At 41.2% G+C, this 17,596-nt stretch overlaps 2 protein-coding genes across 4 annotated transcripts in view; both read left to right on the top strand.

Moving 5' to 3' along the window:
- LOC143808691 (cytochrome P450 2K1-like) overlaps positions 1-17,596 on the top strand; it is a 1,051,026-nt gene that overhangs the window by 434,823 nt on the left and 598,607 nt on the right. The window lies entirely within an intron of this gene.
- The window catches only part of LOC143808693 (cytochrome P450 2K1-like), a 486,681-nt gene that overhangs the window by 214,538 nt on the left and 254,547 nt on the right, over positions 1-17,596 (top strand). The gene's annotated exons all lie outside the window — the stretch shown is intronic.

Here is a 17,596-nt window from a genome sequence, read left to right as displayed (position 1 = left end):
TGAGAAATAGTATTTTAGAACATTCACAAGATTTGTAATGTGTGATTGGTGAGGCTGCAACCTATAATGTGCCCCTACTCTTAAGCTTATAATTTTACAAACATATTTCTCCAGTGTGTTGTCCATTGCCAGTGAAAAATTTGAAATGTTCATCAAGCAACGCTTTTCCTTAAAGATAAGAACAGCCTCAGCCAGCTCACCGACAGACCTATGAAGAACAGGAATCTCCGTCTCGACCCAGACGTGAAGCAGCATGCGTGAAGAAAAAAAAAAGGTTGTAGATTCCAGCTTCTTAAAAACTTGAAAGTCTTTATTAGTGCATTCCAATATAAAATATCACAAGTCCTTACTTCTAGGTGGATGCAGATAGAGAGTATAGACAACGTGTTTCGATCTAACCGATCTTACTCATGTCTAATCACTTGTGTATGAGTGATACTATTAAAATACTATGTGACCTATCCTGATAGGATTTAAGGTCACATGATCTCAAGAGCGGAATGTCCTAATGCCTTATCGCTGCACAATTCTAATGTTGCTATGAAAGCGTTGGAATATCATTTGAAAAAAAGTGGGTTATATTCACAGGATTTGGTTGTCTACATATTACAAGTGACTTTTTTTCTTCTGAAGCATAACATTTTCTGTTTCAATGACAGTGTGTATAGACAAAAGACTGGAGTACCGATGGGAGCTAAGTACTCCCCATCACTGGCAAATCTTACTATGCGTTTTGGGAAATGTTTTTTGTCTATACAGTTAATAATCCTTTTTTGGCTGATCTCGTCTGATATGGCAGATACATCGACGACACCCGGACTTTGTCGAATATCTGAATTGATCTGGGAATTAAGTTCACCTATAGATTTCACAGAAACCGTATATCATTTCTTGACTTAGAACTGGGGGGTGAAAATGATGGGTCAATCAGCAGTAGAACGTATATTAAACCCATTATTGGGAATACTATTCTACATGCTGATAGTGGCCGTCTAGCCTATACAAAAAAGTCCATCCCGGTAGGCGAATTTACAAGAATAAAGAGAAATTGTATTAAACTAGACAAAAGAGAAAAGGAATATGAGAATTTGGAGGCATGATTAAATAAATGTAAGTATCCGAATTGGTGCCTGAAAAGAGCCCGTAATATAGTGGATAGAAAAGATAGGGAAAAACTCTTAATATCTGGTAAAAAAAACGGAGGCAGGTGAAAAAGAAAAAAAAGAAAAGGATGTACAGAAAAAAACATATGTATGTCTACAATACAGTGCCCATTTCAAGGAAATTAAATCCATTATATATAAACGCTTACCTATTTTTGAACAGGATGATATGCTGTCTAATATACTTAAAGATTGTATTAATGTAGTAGCTAGAAAAGCCCCTACAATTGGTGATAAAATTTCCGCTAGTCAGTATATATCAAAAGCTAGTATTTATATTAGAATTGTGCAGCGATAAGGCATTAGGACCTTCTGCTCTTGAGATCATGTGACCTTAAATCCTATCAGGATAGGTCACATAGTATTTTAATAGTATCACTCATACACAAGTGATTAGACATGAGTAAGATCGGTTAGATCGAAATACGTTGTCTATACTCTCTATCTGCATCCACCTAGAAGTAAGGATTTGTGATATTTTATATTGGAATGCACTAATAAAGACTTTCAAGTTGTTAAGAAGCTGGAATCTACAACCTTTTTTTTTCTTCATGCCTGCTGCTTCACGTCTGGGTCGAGACGGAGATTCCTGTGCTTCATAGGTCTGTTAAGTCCTTCTCAGTCCCTGGCTTACTGGAGGTAAGCTTCCAGGTAAATGACACGCAAACAAAGTATTGTGTGATCATATACAGGGGAAGCTCAGGAGCGCGTCTGACTCACTGGACTTTACCCCTCCTTTATATAGAAAAAAAACATACATTTACAGACATGCGTACAAGCGCTCATTATTTCACATTCTCTTACAAAGCTTATCTATACTGTGAAATTTACAACCTCTAGTATGTAGGTAAAAAGGCTATAATAACAGAAGGAATGCGTGCATAAAAAGGAAATGTCAACTTGCTCAAGTTTCTTGATATGAGCCAGATGTTTCAGGAGAAAGATACAATGGATTCTTTCAGTCTAATCTCTACAATTCCCCCCTTTGACATATTCCTTTTATTTATTACCATAGGGCCAAAGACAAAGCCTTTATTTTTGGTATTACACATACACACACTTATATTATTAATAAGAGAATCAAATCTAGTATTAATTCTTCTATCGCAAATTATTTTCTTCTTTAGCAGTATACTAAAATATAAAAACAAAAATTAGTACAGTAATATTAATCAGAATCACTAGAGGATAACATAAGAATAAAGGAGAAAGAAAAAAAACTTTATACTCTTGCATCTATTACACAAAGTTTATCTGTGCATACTGAGATACCCTTGAGCACAATCTGGAATAGTACGTATATGACTACAATAATCATAACTATATGTATTATGCTCTGCATAATCCCAGCAACCCACCCACCGATTCCTCTGAACCAGTTGGCTGGGTTAAGAAAAGAAAAGGTATCTGACCACCAGTTATCCTTATTCTGGTCATTATCTTTGTCATACTCATAGTACTATTCGGGTCTATATAATGACAGCAGGTGGGTCCGATGATTTGACACATACCTCCTTGTGAGTCAGTTAGGTAATCCAATACCAGAGTATGTTGGTTGATGACTATTATAAGCTGATTCTGTACTGCTATACTAGTGTTTAGTATATCCAATATATCCCAAATCTGATCATCTAGATAATCCGTGGCTCTAACTAATTTATCCCACATCTGTGTTAACATTATTAACATCAATATCATGAGTTTTGTACTGCTTTTTTGCAGTGGCTTGCATGTATCCATGATGCCTTTCCTTCAAGCTTGACTGATGTAGGTGTTGTCAACAGGACTTGGAAGGGTCCGTCAAATCTTGGTTCAAGAGCCTTTCTGTTGTGTCTTTTTACATAGACTTGATCACCTGGTTCCAACTTGTGACTTCCTTCAATGTTGTCAGGATCTGGAAGGGAAGCAAAAACTTGTGCATGCACCTTAGTTAATTGTTTCTGAAGATTTTGCACATAAGAAGTCAATAACTCAATATTTAACACAAGTTGTTGTGGAAAATAACATCCTAAATTGGCAGTCCTGCCAAACAAAATTTCATATGGAGACAGTTTAGTCTTACCCCTTGGGGTATTGCGTATTGAGTAAAGGGCCAGTGGAAGGCATTCTGTTCAAGGCTTTCCTGTTTCAGCCATGGCTTTCTGTATTTTTAATTTTAAAGTTCCATTCATGCGTTCCACCTTACCAGAACTTTGAGGATGGTATGGAGTGTGTAACTGACTTTCAACACCCAACATTTTCAGTACATTTTGAAATATTTCTCCAGTGAAATGAGTACCCCTATCTGACTCGATCACTTCAGGGAGACCGTAACGGGGTATCAGTTCGGCAACTAGCTTTACAGCAGTGTTTTTAGCTGAAGCCTTCCGAACTGGATAGGCCTCTGGCCACCCTGAGAACATGTCCACACACACCAACACATACTCATACCCATTACTTTTTGGCAGCTGGATAAAGTCTATTTGTAATCGCTGAAACGGATAGAGAGGTCGGACGTGGTGCTTCATAGGGGTCTTTGTCGTCTGTCCGGGATTATGTGCCAGGCATATAACGCATGCAGCACAATAGTCTCTTGCGTAGTTGCCAAAACCTGGAGCCAACCAGACTTGCTTTGCCAGTAGTGTCATTGCATTTGCAGACACATGAGTAGGGTGGTGCAGTCCACCAACTACAATCGGGTACCAGGCTCTAGGTAGACATATTAGTCCATCTTTCTTCCAAATTCCTGCTTGTTCTTCTGCCCCTTCCTTTTTCCATCTATCCCTCTCCTCTTCTCCTGCATCTTCCTGTGCTTGTCTCAGTCTATCTTCAGTATTTTCTGTGGGGTTTACAGTATGAACCTGCTGTAAGGGTTTGACCGCTGCTGCCTTGGCTGCTTTATCAGCCCTATCATTTCCCCTAGATTCCCTAGTGTCGAGTCTCACATGTGCAGCTACCTTAATTACTGCTACTTCTTTTGTTTCTTGTGCAGCCTCTAAGATCTGTTTGATCAGAGAAGCATGTTTTACAGGTTGGCCTGACGCTGTCATGTAACCTCTAGCTCTCCAGATTACTCCAAAGTCAAACACAATACCATGTGCATACCTAGAATCAGTGTATATATTAGCTGTCTGATTCTCAGCTATTTTTAGCGCTTCAATCAATGCTGTTAGTTCTGCTTCTTGTGCAGACTGTTTCGGTGGAAGAGGTTCTGCTTTGAGAGTTTCAGATTCTGACACAACTGCATACCCTGTATGGAAGTTACCTGTGTCATCTGCAAACCTACTACCGTCTATAAACAGCTCTAAATCTGGATTTTGAAGTGGTGTTTCGGATACATTGGGTAAGCCTACCGTTTCTTGTAAAATGAGCTCTGTACAATCATGTGTGTCTGTAGGGAAAAAAGTTGCGTGTGGATCAGTGTCCTTATTCCCCCCTTCAGACTCGAGAGGTAGCAGTGTAGCTAAATTGAGAGTCTGAAGCCTTACAAATGTGATAGTAGAGGGAAGCAGCAAAGAACACTGTAGCCGCAAATGTCTGGCCATGGAAATGTGTTTTGGTTGGACCTGGTTTAATATCCCATAAACATCATGTGTAGTTTGAACTGTGAGTGGATGCTCTAGGACAATTTCTGATGCTTTGTCCAACAATAGTGAGACAGCAACAACCACACGTACACAGGTTGGCGCTGCCCTGGCTACTGGATCTAACCTTGCTGAAAGATATGCAATTGGTCTTTGTTTCCCTGCATGCTTCTGGGTAAGAACTCCTGTAGCATGGGAATCAACTTCTGCAGCCATAAGCTGAAATGGTTTGGTGTAGTCTGGTAGCCCTAACGCTGGAGCTGAAACAAGGGCATCTTTTAATTGTTGGAACGAAATCTGACCTTCTTTTGTCAACAAATAAGGTTCACTTTTTACACAGTCATACAGTGGTTGCATTAGTTGACTGGCATGTATAATCCATTGTCTACAATGAGACACTATTCCTAAAAATGCTCGTAGCGGTTTATGATTTCTAGGCTTATTCATCTGTCTTATTGCTTCAGTTCTTTGAGGTGTAAGATGCTTTTTACCTTGAGAAATGCAATGACCTAGAAAGACCACTTTGATCTGACAAACTTGTAGCTTTTGTCTATTCACTTTACACCCTTCTTTTTCTAGAAAACATAGTAAACTCACAGTGGACCTTTCTGCAGTTTCTAGATCTGGGCAGCAAAGTAGTAGGTCATCCACATACTGCAAAATTACTACCTGTGATTCAGGTTCAAACCTTTGAAGAACTGTTTGTAGGGCATTTGAATAAAGAGTAGGGGAGTGTATCATTCCCTGTGGAAGGCATGTCCACGCCAACTGTTTGCCCTTAAATGTAAATGCAAACAAATGCCAACTATCTTGGTGTAAAGGAACCGAGAAAAATGCATTTGAAAGATCTATTACAGTAAACACTTGAGAACTGGCTGGTATCTGTGATAATAACGTATGAGGATTGGGTACAACTGGGGTGATTGGATCTAGAACTTTGTTTATTTCTCTTAGATCATGTACCATACGATATTTGGGCATAGAACCCTTATCAAGAGTTCTCTTCTTGACTGGATACAGAGGAGTGTTAGCAGGTGATTGTATCTCTACCAAAACTCCTTTCTCTCTGTATCCCTCTATCTGTTTTGTAATCGCTAATTCCTGCTGGGCACTCACAGGGTATTGTCTGAGCTGTGGGAGAACAGCTCCTGGTTGCACAGATAATTTTACAGGAGAGATATGCAATAATCCCACATCAGTGTCACCCTGTGCCCACAGTGTTTCTGGGATCATTGAGAGATCTAGATCTGTGGTGTACTCTTTTTCTTCAGTATAATCCTCAAAAGCCTGAATTCTAACATATTGTTCTAATGTTTCTGCATCATCAGGGATAGTCAGCATAACTGTGCCATCTTCCCTAAAATTGATGTTAGCTTCTAATTTCTTTAGGACATCAGTTCCTAACAGACATGTTGGGGCACCTCTGGCATACAAAAATCTGGATGCAAAACATTTAGGTCCTAATGAGACCTCTAGGGGCACAGTATATGGCAGTGTTCGAATTACCCCATCATAACCCTCAGCAAAAGTTGTTTGTTCTGAAATATCTTCCGGATTCGGAAGAAAATCTTGATTCAAAATTGAGGAAGTTGCACCTGTATCTATCAAAAATGGAATCTCTCTCCCCCCCACATTCACCTGTATCATAGGTCTCCTAGCTGGTAGGGAAGTTTGTAACACATCGAGTCAATCTGAATCTGGTATGGGACCATCTACGATGGTAGATTTCTGCTGGTTGTCCGTTTGGGAAGGGTTATTTCTGGGAACAAATTTGCCTGACTTTATATCTGCCAACTTCTTCCTGCACTCTCTTTGGAAATGACCTGGCTTTTTACAGTAGTGGCAAAGAAAATTGTGTCTCACTCTTCCTCCTGTATTAGCTTGTGCTATTCTAACAGGCTTACGATTCTCTCTCATATCCATGGCTATTCCTAAACATCGTTGTTTCACAATATTTGGTTGTTCAATTGTTCTCCAATCTGGAGTAGAGGATTTAAATTTTTCTCTGATTTTTGGATCTAGCCCCTCTATTAATTGTTTTGTAAAAAGTCTCCTTACTGAAGCATCAGTCAAATCCAATCCTTCATCCCTAAAGTTATTTTCTAGTTCTTGACTATATTCTTCAATACTTTGCCCAAATTTCTGCATAATCACACCTGTAGACCCCCTTTCCCTCTGTTTTCCTCTCATGAAAATTATTAATGCCTCTGTGAACTGGGTACCTGATGCTTCTGTCTGTAAGGCACCCCCTTCTGCCACTGGTCTATTGGGCTGTAGGTGTGTCAATAATTCCTGAAAAAGTCCGGGGGACATTTTCATTCTACATAATTCTTCCCCGTCCGCCCAGACCCCAGCATGAGTCTGCATGATTTGTTGTATATACTGCGCAAACCTTATGGGGTATTGAGTGGGATCAGGCGCATTATGCAGGAGGGACATACCCTCGGCAGGGGACCAAGGAAAGTATTGTCTGGTCTGATGATATCTGGTGTTCATTACCCCGTCAGCACCAGCTTCTCTAAAAGGTCTTGGTACTACCCTAACAGGGGCAAGTACAGCGCCATATCTAGGTGTACCACAGGCTAGGCAATCATTTCTCCAATCTGGATTTTGTTGTCCACAGTGTGAACATTCCCATCCTCCTACCCCACCAAGATTGGGATACAAGGCTGGAAATTGTTTTCCTCCTTCTGCTCTTCCAGATGGTACAAATGATTGAGCTTTTGGATCTAGGTAAGGTGGCGGGATTATGTCACAACTTTTTCCCTTCCCCATGATCCATTTGGAAGTGTCTGGATCGTACTTCCAATTCTCCTCTTTAGCTGTTTTTGAGACCTCTATCATACAGTGTATGATTTCTTCCCACCCATTGTCTTTGATAATTCCACCTCGTTCTTTACTCAGTCTTTCCCATTCTGTACTAAACATAAGTGCTTCTGAAATTCCCAATTTTTCTCTTACCCTTCTAATCTGCCTTCTGACTGTCTTTCCACATCTTTCCTGTATGATATCTGCTGCTTCCACTTGTCCTAAGACAGTTTTGGTCTGTTTATTTCTCATTTTAGCTATTTCTACCCCAGGTGACGTTTGGACAATCACTGTGGTGATGTCTCGTTGCCTTCTCTCCTAGGGAGCTAAAATATCCTTTCAATATTTGCTATTTCTACCCCAGGTGACGTTTGGACAACCACTTCCTCTGTTGGTGGCGTCTCGTTGCCTTCTCTCCTAGGGAGCTAAAATATTGAAGGGCTCGTCTGCTCCGTTTCTTCTAATATGCAGGACGTACTTAAGTGCTATTATGCACACAGACCCAGCAACACCATACAGATCACAAAACTTTCTGTGTCAGTTAGCATACTTGTCCCAGGCTCATGAAAACCGCGTCCTGGGCTCATTCTATCACACCTTATCCAGGGAATGTAGAAACAAGTTCTATAGGAGAGTCAAGCATGGGCGGAGGTCTCCCAGAAGGACGCTACCTCATAACCCAGTTAGGCTGACTTCACCAATAACCTTGTTCTAACAATCGTGGCTTATTGTTCTACGTACTTCTATTCTTCTTTCACAACATGTCACAACCTTCACACTGTTCACACACTGTTCACACACTGTTCACACACTGCCAGGGACAGGACTCATAAGTCTATACAATATGGTAACCCGAGTTTTATAGGTATCTACTCACTACTAGACTAACCCAGCGTGACACGGCTCATAGAGATCTTTCGGATAATACAGGGCAGATAAAAGAGAACTAATAATGTCTCTTACCTGGCCAGGTTTTTCAGTTCATTTGCCGTCCATTATCCCAGATCTCCGTTGTCCGTATCCGCAGGTAAATCTCGAGCAAATACTCTTATCTCAGGTCCCTGTTCGATGCGCCAAAGAAATGTTAAGTCCTTCTCAGTCCCTGGCTTACTGGAGGTAAGCTTCCAGGTAAATGACACGCAAACAAAGTATTGTGTGATCATATACAGGGGAAGCTCAGGAGCGCGTCTGACTCACTGGACTTTACCCCTCCTTTATATAGAAAAAAAACATACATTTACAGACATGCGTACAAGCGCTCATTATTTCACATTCTCTTACAAAGCTTATCTATACTGTGAAATTTACAACCTCTAGTATGTAGGTAAAAAGGCTATAATAACAGAAGGAATGCGTGCATAAAAAGGAAATGTCAACTTGCTCAAGTTTCTTGATATGAGCCAGATGTTTCAGGAGAAAGATACAATGGATTCTTTCAGTCTAATCTCTACAGGTCTGTCGGTGAGCTGGCTGAGGCTGTTTAAGCCTCTTTTCTCATCTTCATGTAATAGTCTTTATTTTTATATAGCGCTAACATATTCTGCAGCGCTTTACAGTTTGGACACATCATTTCTGTCCCCGATGGGGCTCACAATCTAAATGTATATTGACTTTGCCGTGATCTCCTGACTATTTATGTCCTACTATAAATTATCTGGTGCAAATTTTTGCAGACAGAGGTTTGGTTTTAAATCACAAGCACAATTGCTTGTTTTTTCACATATATATCGCTGACTATGCTGAAATCAGGAGACAAATTGGCAAACACAGCACAGGTGTTCAGCAATGCTGACACAAATGTATGTTGCCACTCTGATTTTTTAGCACATGTGAATGAGGCTGAAAAACTAGCCAAATTGGAAACTAAAATATGATGGAATCTCACTACTTTGCAAAACTATATAACAAAAGAAATAATTCCGAGAGGGTTAAGAATAAAAAAAGAATCAACTACCTCATTTTCTAAAGATTTTAATAGAGAATGAAATTAAATATTAACAGACTGTTCTTTCAATTTGATGAAACTCATAGTCAAAAATGAAGAAATAAAATTAAAGGAAGTACAAAATAACATAGAAGAGATCAAAAAATCTTTGGAAGAATTTAAAACCTTACCACACTATGAAGTCTCCCTTACTAAAATGCATGAAAATGTAAGTGCGTTGGAAAATGATATCATGAACCAGAAAAAACACAAATTTGAAAGGGATTTGAATGATTATGCTACAGAGAAAGTTTATGAATGGGGGCAGTGGGTGAGATCACGTAGATCACCACGACCCATTCTCAAACAGCCATATGCTCAGAAAAAAACAACTCACAGACCACAAGTAAGTTTTTTTTCCTCAGACTCTGATCCATCAGATGTGTATGCTAGTACATCAAATGTTTCCGTGGAGTATAATACAAAGGAAAATAGAAAAAGGAATTCCAAGTTGTCAAAAAACGCAAGAGGAGAGGAGGAAGGAAACACAAAAGATCAACCAGGAGTGACCACTTGTTACAAGAAGAAATTCAAGTAAAAGAGCATTTTGATGTAGTAAATTTATCAAAACAGGTGTTTACAGAAGAACAGTTAAATGTCCTCTCTTTAGGTTTGAATTTTGCACCGATTACCAGTTTTAATTTATTTATGACTATTCTGGACATTAATAAACTTCTTAGAGATCTGACCATTAAAAAACACTTTTACACAGAAGAAAGAGAAAATACTCTGCCAATTAATACTGTAGAGAATGAGTATAAAAAGTTGGATTTTAAGGAACAAATGGGGCTAATCACTTTGCAAGACTTATCATCAGAACAAAGTTTGCAAACAGAAAAAATAATTCAATCAGAAAATTTCAAAACAAAAAACCCTTATTTCTATCCAGTACAAACGAGAGTGGAGTGTATGGAGAGATTCCAGGAAATAATTGAGGAAGATTTGAAGAAATTAAAGGATAAATGTGATCATAATATAAGTAAAAATTCCAATTTGACTTTTAAACAAAAAAAGCTCTGCAAGAAATTAGTAAAATGAAGAATGTTATAATTAAGAAAAGTGACAAAGGAGGATCAATCGTTATTCTTAATGAAGAGGATTACATTCACACAATTCAAGAACTGTTATGATCTGGTGGCCTAGGAGCAGCATGAGACATACTCTGGAGAAGGTGGTACCTGTACTGACCGCAGACCCTGAACTTAACACCGCAACTAGAAGTAGCCGTGGGATGTACCTAACACTCCCTAGGCACCTCGACACAGCCGGAGGACTAAATACCCCTAGAGATAGAAACGGAAAACTATCTTACCTCAAAGAAAATTACCCAAAGGATAGACAGCCCCCCACGAATAATGACTGTGAGAGGAGAGGGAAATAACATACACAGACTGAAATCAGGATTTAGCAAAGGAGGCCACTCTAGCTAAAATAGAAAGGATAGGACAGAGTACTATGCGGTCAGTATTAAAACACTAGAAAATATCCACCACAGAAAATACAAAATCTCCACCTCTAACTAAAGATATGGAGGGTATATCTGCATCTCCAGAGATACCAGCTTGGCTGAATAAATCCTTACACAGACAAAGCTGGACAAGACAAACCATGGAAAAGCACTGAACTATATAAGGCCCACAGCATGTGGACTGCAAAAACAAGCCAGAACTTATCTTTGTTGATATGGACAGCAAAGCAGGAGAGACCAGGCAGGGATGTGAATCCTCCAGGAACAATGGGCAACTGGCACTGACCAAAGGGTCAAGCAAGACTAAATAGCCCAGTCAGAATTGCAAAAAGTGGACACACCTGATGAATGCTGCGATACAAAGACAGCAGCGCTACCACTTATAACCACCGGAGGGAGCCCAAGAGCAGAATTCACAACAGTACCCCCCCTTGAGGAGGGGTCACCGAACCCTCACCAGAGCCCCCAGGCTGATCAGGATAAGCCAAATGAAAGGCACGAACCAAATCGTCAGCATGAACATCGGAGGCAACAACCCAAGAATTATCCTCCTGGCCATAACCCTTCCATTTGACAAGATACTGAAGCTTCCGCCTCAAAAAACGAGAATCCAAAATCTTCTCAACAACATACTCCAACTCCCTATCAACCAACACCGGGGCAGGAGGATCAACAGAGGGAACAACGGGCACCACATATTTCCGCAACAAAGATCTATGGGAAACATTATGGATGGAAAAAGAGGCTGGAAGGGCCAAACAAAAAGACACTGGATTGATAATCTCAGAAATCCTATAAGGACCAATAAACTGAGGCTTGAACTTAGGGGAAGAAACCTTCATAGGAACATGACGGGAAGACAACCAGACCAAATCCCCAACCCGAAGCCGGGAACCAACACACCGACGACGATTAGCAAAATGCTGAGCCTCCTCCTGAGACAACACCAAATTGTCCACCACATGAGCCCAAATTTGCTGCAACCTGTCAACCACAGAATCCACACCAGGACAATCAGAAGGCTCATCCTGCCCTGAAGAAAAACGAGGATCAAAACCAAAATTACAAAAGAAGGGCGAAACCAAGTTAGCAGAACTAGCCCGATTATTAAGGGCAAACTCGGCCAATGGCAAGAAAGCCACTCAATCATCCTGATCAGCAGACACAAAGCATCTCAAATAAGTTTCCAAAGTCTGATTAGTTTGCTCGGTTTGGCCATTTGTCTGAGGATAAAATGCAGAAGAAAAAGACAAATCAACGAACAGCTTAGCACAAAAGGCCCGACAAAACCTAGAAACAAACTGGGAACCTCTATCGGACACAATATTCTCCGGAATGCCATGCAAACGAACCACAAGCTGAAAAAACAACGGAACCAAATCAGAAGAGGAAGGCAATTTAGGCAAAGGTACCAAATGAACCATCTTAGAAAACCGGTCACAAACCACCCAGATAACCGACATCCTCTGGGAAACCGGAAGATCTGAAATAAAATTCATAGAAATATGCGTCCAAGGCCTCTCAGGGACCGGCAAAGGCAAAAGCAACCTACTAGCGCGGGAACAGCAAGGCTTGGCCCGCGCACAAGTCCCACAGGACTGCACAAAAGAACGCACATCCCGTGACAAAGAAGGCCACCAAAAGGACCTACCAACCAAATCTCTGGTACCAAAAATCCCAGGATGACCAGCCAACACAGAACAATGAACCTCAGAAATTACTTTACTGGTCCATCTATCAGGAACAAACAGTTTCCCCACTGGACAGTGGTCAGGTTTATCAGCCTGAAATTCCTGAAGAACCCGTCGCAAATCAGGGGAGATGGCAGAAAGAATCACCCCTTCCTTCAGAATGCCAACCGGCTCAAGGACCCCAGGAGAATCAGGCAAAAAGCTCCTAGAGAGGGCATCAGCCTTAACATTCTTAGAACCCAGAAGATACGAGACCACAAAATCAAAACGGGAGAAAAACAGGGACCATCGAGCCTGTCTAGGATTCAGCCGTTTGGCAGACTCGAGGTAAATCAGATTCTTATGATCAGTCAAGACCACAATACGGTGCTTGGCCCCCTCAAGCCAATGTCGCCACTCCTCAAATGCCCACTTCATAGCCAACAACTTTCGATTGCCGACATCATAATTGCATTCCGCAGGCGAAAACTTTCGAGAAAAGAAGACACACGGTTTCATCAAGGAACCATCAGAATTCCTCTGAGACAAAACGGCCCCTGCCCCAATCTAAGAAGCGTCAACCTCAACCTGAAATGGAAGAGAAACATCCAGCTGACGCAACACAGGGGCAGAAGTAAATCGGTGTTTAAGCTCCTGAAAGGCAGAAACAGCCGCAGAGGACCAATTCGTCACATCAGCGCCCTTCTTCGTCAAATCGGTCAGGGGTTTAACCACACTGGAGAAGTTGGCAATGAAACGGCGATAAAAATTAGCAAAGCCCAAAAATTTCTGAAGGCTCTTCACGGATGTGGGCTGAATCCAATCATGAATGGCCTGAACCTTAACCGGATCCATTTCTATAGATGAGGGAGAAAAAATGAAGCCCAAAAAAGAAACCTTCTGCACTCCAAAGAGGCACTTAGACCCCTTCACAAATAAAGCATTATCACGAAGGATCTGAAATACCATCCTGACCTGTTTCACATGAGACTCCCAATCATCAGAAAAAATCAAAATATCATCCAAATATACAATCATGAATTTATCAAGATAATTTCGAAAGATATCATGCATGAAGGACTGAAATACAGATGGAGCATTAGAGAGCCCGAATGGCATCACAAGGTATTCAAAATGGCCTTCGGGCGTATTAAACGCAGTTTTCCATTCGTCACCCTGCTTAATACGAACAAGATTATATGCCCCTCAAAGGTCAATCTTAGTAAACCAACTAGCCCCCTTAATCCTAGCAAACAAATCAGAAAGCAAAGGCAAAGGGTATTGAAATTTGACCGTGATCTTATTCAAGAGGCGATAATCAATACAGGGTCTCAAGGAGCCATCCTTCTTGGCAACAAAAAAAAACCTGCTCCCAATGGTGAAGAAGATGGCCGAATATGCCCCTTCTCCAAAGACTCCTTAACATAACTCCGCATGGCGGCATGTACTGGCACAGACAGGTTGAAAAGTCGGCCCTTAGGGAACTTACAGCCTGGAATCAAATCAATAGCACAATCACAGTCCCTATGCGGTGGAGGGGAACTGGATTTGGGCTCATCGAATACATCCTGGAAATCTGACAAAAACTCAGGAATTTCAGAAGAGGGGGAAGAGGAAATTGACATCAAAGGAATGTGCTCATGAACCCCCTGACAACCCCAACTAGTCACAGACATAGATTTCCAATCTAACACCGGATTATGTACCTGTAACCATGGAAAACCCAGCACAATAGCATCATGCAAATTATGCAACACCAGAAAACGACAATTTTCCTGATGGGCTGGTGCCATACACATGGTCAGCTGTGTCCAAAACTGAGGTTTATTCTTAGCCAACGGTGTAGCATCAATGCCCCTCAAAGGAATAGGGTTCTGCAAAGGCTGCAAGGGAAAACCACAACGTCTGGCAAATTCTAAGTCCATCAAGTTCAAAGCGACGCCTGGATCCACAAATGCCATGACAAAAAAATGACGATAATGACCAGATCAGGGTCACAGATAACAGAAATTTAGGTTGTACGGTACTGATGGTAACGGAACTAGCGATTCTCTTTATACGCTTAGGGCAATCAGAAATAACATGAGCAAAATCGCCGCAGTAAAAACACAACCTATTCTGACGTCTGAATCCCTGTCGTTCAGCTCTAGACAAAATCCTATTACACTGCATAGGCTCAGGACTCCGCTCGGAGGACAACACCATAGTGTGCACAACTCTGCGCTCGCGCAAGCGCCGATCAATCTGAATGGCCAGAGACATAAAATCATTCAGACCAGCAGGCGTGGGGAACCCCACCATAACATCTTTAACGGATTCAGAAAGACCCTTTCTGAAAATTGCCGCCAAGGCATCCTCATTCCATTTAGTCAGCACAGACCATTTTCTAAATTTCTGGCAATATGATTCTGCCACTTCTTGACCCTGACACAGGGCCAACAAGGTCTTCTCTGCATGATCCACTGAATTAGGTTCATCATACAATAGCCCTAGCGCCTGAAAAAAGGTGTCTACATTAAGCAAAGCCGGATTCCCAGAATCCAGGGAAAATGCCCAATCCTGAGGATCACCACGCAGCAGGGAGATGACAATTTTAACCTGCTGGATGGGATCACCAGATGAACGGGGTTTCAGAGCAAAAACAGTTTACAGTTATTTTTAAAGCTCAAAAATTTGGACCTGTCCCCAAAAAACAAATCAAGAGTTGGAATTCTAGGCTCTAAAACCGGAGTCTGAACGATATAATTGGAAATACCCTGTACTCTAGCAGCAAGTTGGTCCACCCGAGAAGCCAATCCCTGAACATCCATGCCAGCGCCAAACTCCTGAGCCACCCAGAGGAAAAGAGGGAAGGAAAGACACAACAGACTACAGAAAAAAAAATGGCTCAGCACTTTTCTTCCCTTCTTCTGAGATGCGTTTAACACATTGTCGGCATGTTTTACTGTTATGATCTGGTGGCCTAGGAGCAGCATGAGACGTACTCTGGAGAAGGTGGTACCTTTACTGACCGCAGACCCTGAACTTAACACCGCAACTAGAAGTAGCCGTGGGATGTACCTAACACTCCCTAGACACCTCGACACAGCTGGAGGACTAAATACCCCTAGAGATAGAAACGGAAAACTATCTTGCCTCCGAGAAAATTCCCCAAAGGATAGACGCCCCCCACGAATAATGACTGTGAGAGGAGAGGGAAATAACATACGCAGACTGAAATCAGGATTTAGCAAAGGAGGCCACTCTAGCTAAAATAGAAAGGATAGGACAGAGTACTATGCGGTCAGTATTAAAACACTAGAAAATATCCACCACAGAAAATACAAAATCTCCACCTCTAACTAAAGATATGGAGGGTATATCTGCATCTCCAGAGATACCAGCTTGGCTGAATAAATCCTTACACAGACAAAGCTGGACAAGACAAAACATGGAAAAGCACTGAACTATATAAGGCCCACAGCATGTGGACTGCAAAAACAAGTCAGAACTTATCTTTGTTGATATGGACAGCAAAGCAGGAGAGACCAGGCAGGGATGTGAATCCTCCAGGAACAATGGGCAACTGGCACTGACCAAAGGGTCAAGCAAGACTAAATAGCCCAGTCAGAATTGCAAAAAGTGGACACACCTGATGAATGCTGCGATACAAAGACAGCAGCGTTACCACTTATAACCACCGGAGGGAGCCCAAGAGGAGAATTCACAACAAAGAACATCTTTTAGATGCGGATACGTACGAGAAATTAAGGAGTAATCCTACGAGTGAATATAACTCAAAAATAAGTGTTATACTTGAAGAAGGTCTTGATTTGGGTGTAATCAACAAAAAGCAAGCAGACTATATGTATGTATCATCTCACAGATTACCAATATTATATGGACTTCCTAAAATTCATAAGGGCACAGGTATACTGCCCTTTAGACCCATTGTGTCAGGGGTGGGTTCTATGACTGAACATATGGGAGAATGGTTGGACTCACTTTGGTTAAAAAAATGCCAGGTTATATAAAGGACTCAAAGGAGATATTGGAAATATTTCTTTTTAAAACTTGGCAAGGGAATTTTTCGTGGCTTTGCTGCGATGTAGTCTCTTTGGATACGAGCATTCCACACAATGTAGCTATGAAAGCGTTGGAATATCATTTGAAAAATAGTGGGTTATATTCACAGGATTTGGTGGACTACATATTACAAGTGACTTTTTCTTCTGAAGCATAACATTTTCTCTTTCAATGACAGTGTGTATAGACAAAAGACTGGAGTACCGATGGGAGCTAAGTACTCCCCATCACTGGCAAATCTTACTATGGCGTTTTGGGAGTTTTTTTCTCTACACAGTTAATAATCCTTTTTTGGCTGATCTCGTGTGGTATGGCAGATACATCGATGACACCCTCATTATTTTGGGGGGGCGATGTGTCTGCCATACCGGACTTTGTCGAATATCTGAATTGTAATGATCTGGGAATTAAGTTCACCTATAGATTTCACAGAAACCACATATCATTTCTTGACTTAGAACTGGGGGGTGAAAATGATGGGTCAATCAGCAGTAGAACGTATATTAAACCCATTAGTGGGAATACTATTCTACATGCTGATAATGGCCGTCCAGCTCATACAATAAAATCCATCCCGGTAGGCGAATTTACAAGAATAAAGAGAAATTGTAGTAAAATAGACAAAAGAGAAAAGGAATATGAGAATTTGGAGGCACGATTAAATAAACGTAAGTGTCAGAATGGGAAATATGAGCGACACTCACCGATACTAATTCCTGGAAAGACAGGATCTGGAGAGAGCCGCAGACTCCCAGAAATGCAGAGCAAGCAAGACTGGCTTCAGGCCTGAGAGGACCTGAATCACCTGACTGCAAGTGGGCGTGGCCTAAGCTCCAGAGAACTAGAAGCTGAAGGAAAACTCCTAGAAAGGCAAC

Source organism: Ranitomeya variabilis, chromosome 2 (genome assembly GCF_051348905.1).
Source record: "Ranitomeya variabilis isolate aRanVar5 chromosome 2, aRanVar5.hap1, whole genome shotgun sequence".
In the NCBI taxonomy this organism is placed as follows: Eukaryota; Metazoa; Chordata; class Amphibia; order Anura; family Dendrobatidae; genus Ranitomeya; species Ranitomeya variabilis.
Note: the sequence above shows the minus strand (reverse complement) of the source record. Positions and strands in the feature narration are given on the sequence as shown.